At 36.7% G+C, this 13,402-nt stretch overlaps 1 long non-coding RNA gene across 1 annotated transcript in view; it reads right to left on the bottom strand.

Moving 5' to 3' along the window:
* Positions 1 to 4,667: 4,667 nt before the first annotated feature.
* Positions 4,668 to 13,402, bottom strand: part of LOC147880576 (uncharacterized) — a 135,613-nt gene continuing 126,878 nt past the window's right edge. Inside the window, exon 2 of the long non-coding RNA XR_015540527.1 lies at positions 4,668 to 4,976. This is a non-coding gene — a long non-coding RNA (uncharacterized LOC147880576). The remainder of the gene's footprint in view (positions 4,977 to 13,402) is intronic.

Below are 13,402 nucleotides of genomic sequence, written 5' to 3'. Positions count from 1 at the left end.
GAGTTCTGCCAAGCTATCCATTTCAAAGCAGAGTAATTGTGGTGAGGGAGATTCTTTTGGCCACAGCCTTGGTACATCGCATCATGCTGTTGCTTCCACAAAGGGTGTATGGGCCGCTCAAGATGTTGGTTCGGAACGTTCTATGGGCAGCTTCAGATGGCACAGGGAATACCAAAGTAAGGGTTGCTTGGCAGACAATGATCCTCCCCCAAGCATAGGGATTCTTGATCAGGAGATGCAAATAAAGGCCCTCCTGGACACGCTCATAGTTAGGGGACTCGCTCCAAGCACAGAGCCTTGGAAGCTCTTGCTCCAACAGGGGCTTCTAAGGAACACCCACCTTATTCTATATGCTTTCTGATTTAGTCATGCTTTCAATTGGAAAGGCATTAATCACTGGCATTGGTGTAATAGTTTTATTTGATTGATCTGCCCTTGTAAAAGCGCACACATACGCTTTAGTGATAAAAAGGATAAAAAGACAACTTAGCAGGCTCAAAATGCCTGAGGGTCAGAATGCTAATGACCATTTAAATTAACATAAGGACCTGCTAGACCAATTATCTTGCATGATGAGAAGATATCAAATCAACAAGTGGTTGATCTTCTTCTTAACAGTCTACCTGACTCATGCAACAATTTTGATATAATCATGATGACAAGAGACCAAAGAAAAAGAATCCACATCCTTACCGTGGGAAACCTAGTCATTTTGCCTCGAACATCGCAAGAAAAAGGTAAACATGGCTAAAAGAGAGTCTAAACAAACAATAAAGCTTTGCAAATACTGCAACATGTTAGACTTTTAGTACTGAAGAAGATCAAAACCAAGCAAGTCTAGCTTGCTTGATCACTCCTCATAAAGAGCATTTCTCCCACCTTGGGAAGAGCAACATTGAAGGTGATCATGTTGATGTAGGAGAATCGTCATTTCATCAAGTCAAAAGTATCGGTAAAATATCACTGCAAATGCTAGACGAAGACAAATGGGATATACATAATGTCATGCACACTCTGGACGTTAAGAAGAATCTTGTCATTAATGTCATCATAAACAAAACAGAAAGGTTGAATTTAATGAAAGTGTTTAGCTCCTTAGGGACAAAATTGATTATTTTAAATCATAGCTAAAGGTGTTAAGGAAGAAGATTTGTACAAACTAACATCTTCCATACTAGATTTTAAAGCCTACATCTCTCCAGTGAATAGGAAAGAAGTCATGTGGCACGAAAAAGGTCTTGTCATTTAAACATGCAAAGCTTGTTCTTATTAAAAAAACAGGAAAGGCTTTGTAAGTGGTATTCCTCATCTTCGACAAGAGAGGATGATAATGGTTGAAAACCAAACTGGCAAACATGTAAAGGCTCTCTGATCAAATAAAGGAGGAGAATATAAGCCAACAGAATTCATTAAGTTCTGTAAACAAAAGGCAATTGCAAGACAACACACTACTTCCCACATTCTCTGGCAAAATAGTGTTGTTGAACACATTTACCATACGTTAGGTGTGAAAGAGTATGCATAAAGCCTGGAATAACCCCAACTAGCTGTTGGACGGTAGCTAAGAGGATTCCTAAATATGCCAAGGAAACACGCATTTATGGCATAAAATATAAGAGAAGTAATTATTTAAAATTGTCAAAGCTCAGTGATAGTTATTGGGCTGGTATAGAACAGCAGAGACAGCTTCCGAAATCTAGATAATATTGAAGGACGTCTATGAGACAAGCAATGTGACAAGAATTCTAAATCAGTGACACACCATGAGGAAGGAGTAAGGGGAGTCAGTGCATGACCCTCCTCGCAAATGGTTAAGATTGTGTCCAAGAGGTTGGTGGCCCTTTGTCAGAAGATGTACACAAGTGCATCGGCCATTCTCCTTCTTAACATAGGATTTGTGACAATTACGACAGCAAGGTGTAGCACTGCACTCACCTTCGAGGAGATTTAGATGGTCATAGCTTTGTCTGTGCATCATCAGTGACTCATCTATTAGACAGATAAGTGTGTAGTCGACAGTTTTAAATGCGAGTTTAGAGGAAGTCTACATGGAGAAGTCATAAGGCTTTCATTTTCACATGAAATACAAGATCTTCAGTCAACTTAATAGGGCTTCGGTTATGAATTAATAAAGGGGTTGGACCTTTTTGAGTAAGACCAATATTATTCAGGATTCCTTTTAACCTTATAGCCTCACAAGTTGCATTTATAGCTAGCTAGATATGAGGAATCACAGCATCTACCACCTTCAAGAATCATGGACAGTGTTTCACGTCATCTTCCCACTCCTCAACTTTGTTAGATATAATGTCCTTCACAATGGTCATATGTCCTTTCAATTAATCTCCATGCAAATATTGACCTTCCAGATCAGTGGATAACTAATCCCATCCAACTTCCCCCCATAATGAAAGTTGGGAATACGCATACAAGAAGCCATAGCAAGTTAAAGAGAAAACTTGAAAGTTAAAATACACTGCATCAAATCGACGAAGTATGAAAACAGAGTGTCCTGTCAAGGGGCTCTTTCATTTAGTGGGTGATGTACATCACGAAAGTGAAACATTTGGCTCTGACACAATGTCAAAAAATTGGACAGCTTATCCTCACGATGGAAGGACCTTGACAATTCTCTCCAATCTCTCACTCAAGAGAGCACAAAGCGGTAGACTCAGATCTGGTACAAAACCGCAAGGACAGAAAAAGATGCTCCACAAGTGTAATCACAATAGTACGACTGTGTGCTCCAAACATCCCACTCAAGTGCTGGGAAAGTCTACAGCCAAGAGAAGCCTGGAGAACACTAAAACTCAGAAATCCTGTGAGATATAGCTACAAGTCAAAGGTAATCAAATGTACTTGTAAGGTGCTACCTCACCACTATTAAAAAGTCAAGTTAGTGTACCCAAAATGTGGCCAGGATATGGTTGACCCTCTAGATCCTTCAAATTTTCATATTTAAGTTACAAGTTAGATTAATCAACTTCATGCATAATCCATCCTACATCTCACATTTCTTAGTCACAACATTTGTTTCAAACGATGACATTGCTTCAAACATCAGATGCTTATGTTTCAGAGATCAAAGATGATTATGCTGTACAAAGATGGTTATGTCGTACTTACTCCTGACAGCATTCTTGATCCATTGCTAAATCAAGACTACATCATCAACTCATACAGATTTCCTCGTACAATGGCTAAATAATATTAGACTTCTAACTGAAGAAGGTTAAAACCAAGCAAGTCTAGCTTGATTGAAGAGTCATGGATCATTGACTCAGGAGCTTCTAGACACTTCACTCCACTTCTCCCACATTGGGAAGAGCAACATTGATGGTGATCATGTTGAGGTCAGACACTCGTCACTTCATCAAGTCAAAAGTATTGGTAAAATATCAATGCAAATGCTATAGCTACAAGTCAAAGGTAATCAAATGTACTTGTAAGGTGCTACGTCGCCACTAAAACTCAGAAATCCTGTGAGAGAGCTACAAGTCAAAGGTAATCAAATGTACTTGTAAGGTGCTACCTCACTACTACTAAACAGTCAAGTTTGTGTTCCCAAACTGTGGCCAGGATACTGTACCCTCTAGATCCTTCAAAATTCCATATTTAAGTTACAAGTTAGATTCATCACCTTCTTGCATAATCCATTCTACATCTCACATTTCTTAGTCACAAACATTTGTTTCAAACGATGGCATTGCTTCAAACATCAGATGCTTATGTTTCAGAGATCAAATATGATTATGCCGTACTTCTTAATGACAGCATTCTTGATCCATTGGTAAATCAAGACTACATCACATATTTTCCTCATACATTGGGGAGATTTGAAATACTCTGCCAACGCAGAATAATGCCCTGATCCTCTACAACACTATTTTGATCGTCCTTCGTTTTCCACGACGTTCTTTTTTTTTAGTGGGGGAGGACGTCGCAATTTATGACTTTAAACCTTTCCTAGCCTTTGACTTATGCATATTTAATGGTGTACACTCTGACGTGACACTCATGAGGCATTCTGTCTGATAAGTATGAGTAGGTAGACGCTGAGGTCATCTCTTTCCATCTAATAGACAAAGCACTCTTATGACATTGAGGTGCAAAAGCAGATTGAAGACTGTCAATAAAGAGAATGGTCATGCAAACTGGACTTCCATTCAGTCTATGGTTCACATCCATACACTACTATTGCATCAAATTAAACCAACACGATTGATCTTCCAAATTGAAAAACAACAAGTTGTGGCGTATTGCACAATAAATTCATGCGCTTTTCCAAAATTCAAAGGCAGACTCCAGGCATATCGTGAACATGTTTGGACCCGGTCTTTTTCTTGCACACCGGCAAAGCTACGTGCAACCTAACAAGGACGTTTGAAACACATAGAGGAGCTAACTGAGGGCATCATAATCCTCACCCTTACCAGATGATACGACATAAAATGAAAATAGGAGAACTAGGGACAGTGAGAGGTACGCTACAACGTTGCTCAAATTACACGTGTTTACATTCCCGGTTCCAAGATCAACGCGCCATACACAACGATACATATTACACAATGTATCTGTTACCTAAATTAAAAGCACAGATTAAATCTACACACAGACGACAACGGAGGATAGTGAAACGCTTGGACGATAGGGAGGATATAAACAAATTTATGAAGGCATTGTCTTGTTAAAGAACACTGCTAGAAAGGAGAGATGGTGACTTGTGACAGTGCATGAGTAACAAATATAATTGAAGGTCTTCCCAAGGTACCTGAGGAGCAAGGGAATGGCCTACTGTGGATGCACATCTATTTGTGCTTTGGAGGAGGTTTGGGAGTGGTGAGATAAGCGACCACGATGGCCAAAGGAACCGCAACCCATTCTGCATAAATGGCGACTTTGGAAACAAGAGGCTGAGCCATTGTTTGCGTCTTCCTTGCCTCGATCGCTCACAAGCTTGCAGATCTTCTCTGTTTCTGTAGACAAAACAGAAACTTTAATAAGTCCGTCTTCCTTCACCTTCACAAATGTAAAGACAAGGTGTCATTGACACATAGGCCCTCCCTATTCAAGTTTTGGGAAATTGAAGTTGTATTTACTTGCTATTTTTATGCTGAAATATATTTCAGTTTGTATTTTCAATCGGACTATTTGTCCATATGTGATCCAATGTACTTCCGTAGATTGTTGTTGGGTCTTGTATCCGCATTGTGAAATTGTATTGTTGCATTATGTTATGTAGTTTTGTGGAGTGTGAGGTTGCAATCTTCATATCGATGTTAAAGTCACCTAGTATTATTTTATCTATTGTATTGTATTTGTAACGATTTAGTATATCTTCCAACATGCCCAAAAATGTTGAGTTTGGTGGTCTGTAAATTGCTACAATTAAGTATTCTTGATTTGATTTGTTAATAAGAGCTTCTATGATTTCTATTCCATTGTTTTGTTGTATTAGTTGTTCTTTCAAATGAAATAGTTTTGTTTAATAGTATGCATGATCCACACGATGACAATATGTGTAATGCTTTGAATGTGTTGAAATCCAAACGATGTCTTTTTTATTGAATGTTGTCATTCCTTGGAAGACTCCCTCTGCTCCATTAATAAGGCCATCATGTTGATCTAGGTTTCTTGAACATAGCTCTATAAGCATTCCTTTTTTAATTTGTATGTTTCTTCTAAGGCCGTCAATTGCCCTAGGATCCTCTAGAATTTTTTTACTTTTGCAAGCTGATTCGCTAAAATGATCGATTGATGTTAGGTTGTATAATGTTCCTTGTGCTATGTGGAGTATTGAGTTATTATGTGCATTCATTTGTAGGTTTGTGTAGAACAAGTGTGGGAATGTGTGGTCTTGTGGTAGTTGTCGAAAAAAATTTTCATTTATATAGTCTATTTGATTTTGATTGTGTGTGCACTTACGAAATGAATTTGAGTCATTATGTGCATCCATTTGTAGGTTTGTGTAGAACAAGTGTGGGAATGTGTGGTCTTGTGGTGGTTGTCGAAAACATTTTTCATTTATATAGTCTATTTGATTTTAATTGTGTGTGAAGTTACGAAATGAATTCAAAGTATTTATCAAATTGTTGTCATTTTGCCTCATTGTTTTTTTCAATTCAAAGCATTTTATTTTTGTTGTCCAGTATATGTTAGCTAAGCCTTCAAGGGTATCCTTGTTGTCCTTGAGACCCAAGCATTTTTCACAGGTTTGGCTTGGTAAAAATCTCCACATGTAATGATGTCTACACCCCCAAAATAGTCCTCGTAATTGTGCTTTAAGGCTTTCATTCTTAGATCTGCAAAATTCATTGTACGTCTTCCCACGAGAGAAATTTCATCAAATACAAGGAGTTGAACTTGCTTGTAAAGGTTTGATAATATGTCTAGTTTTCCCCTAAAGAGAGATGTTAAATCTTTGATATGGACTGGAAGGTTCAATGCGGAGTGTAATGTTATACCGTAGATGTGTTGTGCCGCCTTGCTGGTGTATGTCATTTGATATAATGATTTGATTGTAGTGCCTAAGCAATCCTTGAACAATCAAAAGTAGAAGATATGTATTCCCTGTACCTGCACCACTTGTTAGAAACAAATTTATTTTTTCTTGAGGTTTGATTCTTTTTCATAGAAGGATGTCATCAAATATTTCATGTTGGTCTTTGTTAAGGCTTCTAATATGCATGTGGTATTCCTCATTTGGTAGAAGTATGATTTGTTTTGTGGGTATTATGAAATTATCTATGCGTTGTTTTTTCCTTTGTCGTGGCATATCTAAGACAATATCATAATTGTTGTATATTTCATGCACTACCACATTGCTTGGTGTTATTTCTAAGCTGTCAACTTGTCTTGGATCCTCAATAGTAAGTCCATCTTCTAGTATATTATTGTAGTTAAAGTTAAAGATGTTGCAATTTTTTTGTATAATGACTTCATTTGCTTTATATGCATCTTGCCATGAACCGAATGTTTTGAGGGGGTTGAGCTCATCTTTCTTAAAAGGACAATAAAGTAGTACATGCTCTCTATAATAGTTAATTGGATCTTTTACTTTGTTGAATTTGACATACCTTATGATTTTAGGGTTTTTTCTCAGTTTAGAAATAGTTGTCGAGTGGTTGTATTCTGAAGCATAGGAAGCTAGGCAAATATTTTCTATGCCATCATAGTTGGTGTATTTTTCTATGATGGACAAACAAGCTATGCTTTTAGAGTTATCATCCAACTTTTCAAGTTGATGCTTTCTTTTCAATATTAAAGCTCTTTTGTTGGGCTCATTTGTATTGATAAATTGGAATCCACGTGAAGATTTGTATAATGGTAAGGACAAGCATATGAAAGCAGCTAGTTGTGCACTCATTTGTTGAGCATGTAAGAAAGCATTTTCCAATTTATATCCATGCCTTGTTCTTGTATTCATTCCTCGGTTAATGCTGTGATGTTTGAGGAAATGTTGTTTAAACTACCTTGCACCTTGTGATAATTTTCTTTGTGTATTATTGTATTATGGCTTTCCAAGGTAATAGCAGCATACTTTTATGCAAGGGTGGTTTTGGGTAGTTGAAATGGCATTTTGAGTTGTTTTTTTTAGAGCATGTGGATGTGTGTTTATGTGTTTGAATATCTCTCATGTTGTTGTGAGAAGGTATCTATCATAACATATGTACTTGTCAATGAAGGTACAAACACATTCATCATTGTTTTTGTTTTGGGTTTAGTTTCCTACAGGCAACAAACTATGGGATACAAAGAAATACTCTTTAATATTTCCTAACATTCCATTATCTTTTTTCATTGTGTTGATCATTTAATCAAGCTTGTGATTGTAATACCTTGCACAAACTGTTGGGTTCTCTCTAATTAGACATCGCACGTTGGGTGCTTCTGTTTCATTATTGGAATGTTGGAAGTTTGTGTTGTAGTTTTATTTTAGGCAACTCACAAGAGGGTCCCATAGGCGTTCAGCACAAGAGAATGTAATAATAAATGCAGGTGGTCCCAATTGACACATCATTGTGTATGCTTCCTTTCGGAGTTTCTCTTTGTAATCTAGAGATGTTCTTAAGGACTCAAAATCCCAATATCCAATGTTATATTTAAGAATTCCTTTCAATGTTAGTGTTTCCTCTAACATCCCTTGTAGTGAGATGTTTGGTTTGAAAAGTTCCTTTGCATAGTCGAACCCAAATGGATTGCATCACTTGTTTGATAAGTACTTTGATTGACTTAAAAAAGAGATTGGGGATGTTTTGGCTAAACTTTAAAGACTTGTGTGTAAGTTCCCATTTTATAATGTCCATGTATGTCGATTTTTTTTTACCAATTTCCCTTGGAGCTCCGAAGAATAGTGTTGGGAAGTTGAGTTCCTCACTATGCTTATAATGGAATAGACCTAGTGGTTTCTGATTCTCACATGGTGCAACAAAGTGAATTGTGTCTTGGTAATCTATTACTTGCTCACAGGAGATAACATTGTGAATTAATGAATCTATTTCTATGTCATTTTCTTCTAAATTTTCTCCTCCTTGGTTTTCACTTTCATTTTCATACTCTTTTGGTTGTTTTAACATGTTCATGTGGTTGTACCATTCCCTATTTAAGACAACGTTGTTGGTTTTATATAAGGAAGTGTCAATTAATTTGTACATTACACCCATTAAAATATTAGGTCGTGCATGTCCAATCATATATGAAGATTTGTATTCCATTTTCTTTTTAATTCCAATTAGCATGTTTGCCTCCTCATCAATGAAGCATGGTAAAATATTTTGTATTTTTGTAGTGTCTGCCATAACATTCACTATATTGCCTTTTACTCCTAATTGACCATCAAAAGATAGTTCCCTTATTTGTGTGAATGCTATACATGGGGACACAAGCCTTTCCTTAATATCATTCAAAATAGACACCTCTACTATTTCTTCGTTAACTTTAATGTGGTTAGGTGTGAAAGTTTGTTGATTGAAATTGCTTTATGACACAAATTTGATAAAACTTTGTTTGAAATTGCTTTATGACACAAATTTTCTTGACGATTGTGTTGTATCCAATTGAAGATATCCTTTTTCAAAAAGATAGTTTGTTTCTTAAAAAGCATACGTTCACAAGAGTAACATTGGAAACAAGGACTATCCTTTATTGATTTTAGATAATTAACAATGAATTTTGAAGGATTACCAAACAAAGCACTATATTCATCCTTGTCTATATTTTCATCAACAATTATGTTTCTTTTTCTTTTAGAACACAAAATTTGAGATTCTTTGAAGGTGAGTAGAGGGATCAAAAGTCAAGGTATAATCTGAGGTTCCTCCATCATTTCTCACATTATTCACACAGACAGAAAAATTGACCACACGAACACAATCCCTGACATTCAAAGTCTTGATAAAGTGAACAAAGTAGACCTCATCTATATGCAAAGTTATGCATCCAATGCCCTTCCTATCTACTAAGTCAACTTTGAGAGCTTTTGGGTAACTGACATTTTGCAACATATAAGTTCCTTACTTATTCAATACCTTGCCCTCAAATACTCCATTCTTAATACACAAATCTATCTCTTGAACAAATAATGGCCTATTATTACAAGGCAATAATGGGACTGCTTTCTCTTCTTCAATCCATTCTAGAGGAGATCCTATAGGTGGCAAGGGGTCTACAAGGAAAACTGGCTTGGATGATTCATCCACAAAATTAAGGGTCTTTGACTTCTTATCTTTACTACATGACTTTTCACAGGAGGACCTCTTCACAGACTACCTTAAGTTTGAGGAATCTCTAACAGGAGAAGGAGGAGAGGCAACTAAAAGAGATGCAACACCATGGACAACAAACGAACTAGTATTATGATTTGCAACAAGTGAGGACTCATTCATCAAATAAAGAATTGGTTTCTCCTCAAAGGAAATCTGATCTGCTAGGAAAACAGTCAAATAATTTCTTATTCAAATTTTACCATTTTAATATTAAATCTATCCTTCGAACTAACCACATAAAAGAATTTGCTTACGAGATAAATTACAAGTTTCATTTACAATTATCTCCATTCCCATAAACAAAAATTATATAACACCATATCATGAAAGTATTTTTAGAATATGATTTTACATATTAGAACAACTAATAAATCTATTTACAATTTTTGAAAGTGTCAGTAACGCCAGAGAGATCTTTAAACTGACTTTAAACAAATAAAATTAAATGCCAGTTATGCTAGTTTACATTGTCTCTAGTGACTTATTACATAAAAATGCCAGTTATGCCAGTAAATACTGTCCACTGACTATTAACTACAAGTCAGAATAATTAATTTAACTAGCAAAATTTCACATAACAGAACTTCCACAATGTTAGTGAAACACAAAGTTCTTAGACAAATGTCATTCAATCTGTATCTATTTCAGTTAAAGTAAAGGAAAGATCTACTAGTAAAAAAAAATTGAAATGTCTGTTTTAACCAGACATTGAAGTTGAAGAAATCTGTTTTAAAGTGCTGAAAAGCATTGTTGACGAACTATATAACAGCAAATATAACACTCAATCCACACTAAATTCCTATCTTAAGGACTTACAACTACAAAGAGATAATCAAATGAAAACCTTAATGTTGTGTACAACAAATGTTAAGCTTCTCCTATTAACCAAAAATAAAAAAGTGTACACTGTAGTACATCGTATGAACTCCAAGCACAGTGACTCATAATCTTGTAACAACACTCCAAGCATAAAGACTCTAAGCTCGTAACAGCAAACAAGCAAGACTGTGAACCTAGTAAATGTATCAAATACACTTACTGTAGTATATCGTATGAACTCCAAGCACCGAGACTCACAATCTCATAACAACACTCCAAGCACAAAGACTCTAATCTCGTTACAGCAAACAAGCGAGACTGTGAACCTAAAACGTGTATCAAATACACTTGTTTGGAGCGACTGTCTCGTTAACACATGAACTGAGAATACCTCTATGAACACGTATCTAAAGAGCACGCACAACTATTAATATCCTAGAGGAAAGCATGTAAATGGGGAATAAAGAAGAACAAAATGAAAAGACTGCATCTAAAAGAATACCTTCAGAATCGGCCATATCAACGTCAATATCTTCAAAAAATAGTGAATTGAAGGAAAACATAGACTGCATGTGAAGAAAATGCACTCCTACCGCCTTTATATAGCCATTTCATTAACAACTCTCGCTCAAAACTTGGAAATGCATGAGGGAAGCATGGAATACGTTTAGAAGTTGAAACGGGAATAAATATAGTAGTCCAATGAGGATGGCATCACACAATCATCAATGATGGCAGGTAGGGAATTACATGCCATTAGTTGGCAGAAAGATCTCAAAAAATGAATTGCATGCATTATATGAACAGGTATTCTATACAAATCCATAGTTGGAAATGCACACATGCACATCTACCCTACAAAAACATAAAATGTGTAAGTATGAAGGCGATATTACATTTAAAGGCAGAACTAGTAAAGATGTTAAAAATCAAAAGCAATAACAAAAGAAAATCGATTAACAACCATTTGTTAGAGGTTGGAAGAGAAAAAAGGAAAAAAACAGTGTAATAAACCATGCATGGCGGTGCAAAACCTCAAATAAACTAGTAGAAGATCCGTTCGAGGATTGCATGAGTAACTTCTGACTATGGTTTCCAATCCCACGCCTGTCGAAAAATATGGATAGCCACATATTCACAATCATTAAATCTAACAGAAGGTAGAAGGAAAGCTGCAACATTCTTCCACTCATAGAGCTGCCAGAGGAGAAAGAGGCAGATGCAACCTGCCATCAGAGAGTGTCACCATAGGCACAGAGCAGCAAAGGCGGATAGAAAGCTATAGATGACAATAGAGTTGACACCAGAGCGGTAGGTAAAAGGCAAGAGAGTAAGAGTGGAGAATAAACTAGGAAGGACAGGAGGAAGACGAAAGCGAGAGAAGGGAGGCGGAAGGAGCAATCATGCCGAAACGAAGAAGGTAAGAAATCGTGAAAGGAAGGAGGTAAGAAAACGCGCATCATAATGAAAGGGAATGAAAATTAGGGTTACGTGGATTACCCTAACTCTTAAATAGGCATACTGACACAACCCTAGACACTAACTACTAGAATCCTCACAGTTAGTACTAACTAATAAGATTACAGTTAAGCTCTACACTAACTAAGTCAACATGACTTTTAATAAAGAATACTGCACATCTACACAAAACACACCACTTTCCATAAGCCCTTTGTAGGGCCAACAATTACCTCATCGTATCACCTTATAAATCAAAACAATTGTCTTCAATGGTATAAATGCCAATGAAATCAAAGCATAGTACATTTTTTTGCCTAGAGAATTCTAGTGTGTAAGCTGCCAACTCGAGACAAATTAGCTAAGTGGAAAGGTAATATTTCTCCGTTATGTCCATTTTGTAAAGTTCAGTTTGAGAGTCACTTTCATATCTTTTGGGCTTGTTCTCTAGCCAAGGATGTTTGGCGAATGGTTTGTCAGTGGTGGCTGGACAGGGTCTACATTTGCATTCGGGTGTAGTGGAAGTCGGTTCTCTTAGGGGAAACAGCTGACATGACTGAGGCACAGCTCATTCTATGGCACTTAGTTCGTCTTACCATTCTACAGTTGTGTAAGTTCAGGAACTGGTGGTGTTTAAGAAGGTTCCTCTTCCAACATATTTTCTATAGCGGTTAAAACAGGATTGTATAGATGTATAGATGTGGTTCTTTACTTTGGGAATCATAGTGAGTCTCTGGGCTTGGCAACACGTCTGCTTGCATTAGCATCATAGCTGAATTGTATTTTCTTCCCTTTTTCTAGTTAATTTCATTCAAATTGTTCTTTCTTGCAAAAAAAGAAAAAAAGAAGAGCCATTGACAGAGAGGAAATCCCAATTTTTCCGTGAGGGCCAAAAACCAGTGCAAGGAAACAATTCCATTTCTATCTTTACATTTGTGTGTAACCTCCTCAAGGTTGATGGATTTTATATATTAGAGGGGCCAACAATTGCAAAAAAAAAACCCAGGGAAGGTGGGACATCCTTGCGAGTAGATGCAACCACCAGTGGTGAACCTTTCCATGGTACCCTTTCATGTGTTCTTGAAAAATTCATCAATGCATATGTGCCATGGGTTTCTTAGCTAATGCGAATCGAGAGAGAGTCATTCACTATTGTTATAGTAACTATTGCATTCATTAGTTAGTGAAGATAGACCGCGGTGGCCCATTGTCTAATCAGATCATCATAGCCCATGGGCAAAACCTGGAAGACCATGCAATAGTAAGTTCCTGTCGGGAGGCTTTGACCACTCTTTAGGATGCATTTGCAAGCCAATTCTTTGACCTCGGCTATGACCAAAAGTTCCTGCAATAGTGAACTT

Source organism: Dipteris shenzhenensis, chromosome 32, assembly GCF_047967505.1.
Source record: "Dipteris shenzhenensis isolate YYH24624 ecotype China chromosome 32, Dip_SZ_1.0, whole genome shotgun sequence".
Lineage (NCBI taxonomy): Eukaryota > Viridiplantae > Streptophyta > Polypodiopsida > Gleicheniales > Dipteridaceae > Dipteris > Dipteris shenzhenensis.
Note: the sequence above shows the minus strand (reverse complement) of the source record. Positions and strands in the feature narration are given on the sequence as shown.